Below are 679 nucleotides of genomic sequence, written 5' to 3'. Positions count from 1 at the left end.
CTCCTGGTAACAGAACCTCCTGTAACAGTACCTCCTGTAACAGAACCTCCTGGTAACAGAACCTCCTGTAACAGTACCTCCTGTAACAGAACCTCCTTGTAACAGAACCTCCGGTAACAGTACCTCCTGTAACAGAACCTCCTGTAACAGAACTTCCTGTAACAGTACCTCCTGGTAACAGTACCTCCTGGTAACAGAACCTCCTCAACAGAACCTCCTGGTAACAGAACCTCCTGGTAACAGAACCTCCTGGTAACAGAACCTCCTCTTAACAAAACCTCCTGGTAACAAAACCTCCTGGTAATAGAACCTCCTCAACAGAACCTCCTGTAACAGAACCTCCTGTAACAGTACCTCCTGTAACAGAACCTCCTGGTAACAGAACCTCCTGTAACAGAACCTCCTGTAACAGAACTTCTTCTAACAGAACCTCCTGTAACAGAACCTCCTGTAACAGTACCTCCTGTAACAGTACCTCCTGTAACAGTACCTCCTGGTAACAGTACCTCCTGGTAACAGAACCTCCTCAACAGAACCTCCTGGAACAGAACCTCCTGGAACAGTACCTCCTGGTAACAGAACCTCCTGGTAACAGAACCTCCTCAACAGAACCTCCTTTTAACAGAACCTCCTGTAACAGTACCTCCTGGTAACAGAACCTCCTCAACAGAACCTCCTG

The 679-nt window shown here is 47.6% G+C and overlaps 1 protein-coding gene and 1 long non-coding RNA gene across 17 annotated transcripts in view; one reads left to right on the top strand and one right to left on the bottom strand.

Annotated features, from left to right (window-relative positions):
• Window positions 1-679, top strand: part of patl1 (PAT1 homolog 1, processing body mRNA decay factor) — a 12102-nt gene that overhangs the window by 7362 nt on the left and 4061 nt on the right. The gene's annotated exons all lie outside the window — the stretch shown is intronic.
• The window catches only part of LOC106529875 (uncharacterized), a 6432-nt gene that overhangs the window by 2099 nt on the left and 3654 nt on the right, over window positions 1-679 (bottom strand). For 3 of the 16 annotated variants that reach the window (XR_001311702.1, XR_001311694.1, XR_001311696.1), the window contains exons 3-4: window positions 340-400; window positions 151-262 (exon numbers count right to left, since the gene is read on the bottom strand). The exons of 2 other annotated variants lie outside the window; for them this stretch is intronic. This is a non-coding gene — a long non-coding RNA (uncharacterized LOC106529875). 11 more of the 16 variants (XR_001311703.1, XR_001311693.1, XR_001311692.1 and 8 more) reach the window with 11 other exon arrangements.

This window comes from Austrofundulus limnaeus, unplaced genomic scaffold (genome assembly GCF_001266775.1).
Source record: "Austrofundulus limnaeus strain Quisiro unplaced genomic scaffold, Austrofundulus_limnaeus-1.0 Scaffold473, whole genome shotgun sequence".
Taxonomy (NCBI): domain Eukaryota; kingdom Metazoa; phylum Chordata; class Actinopteri; order Cyprinodontiformes; family Rivulidae; genus Austrofundulus; species Austrofundulus limnaeus.
This window is presented reverse-complemented; position numbering and strand designations above follow the sequence as displayed.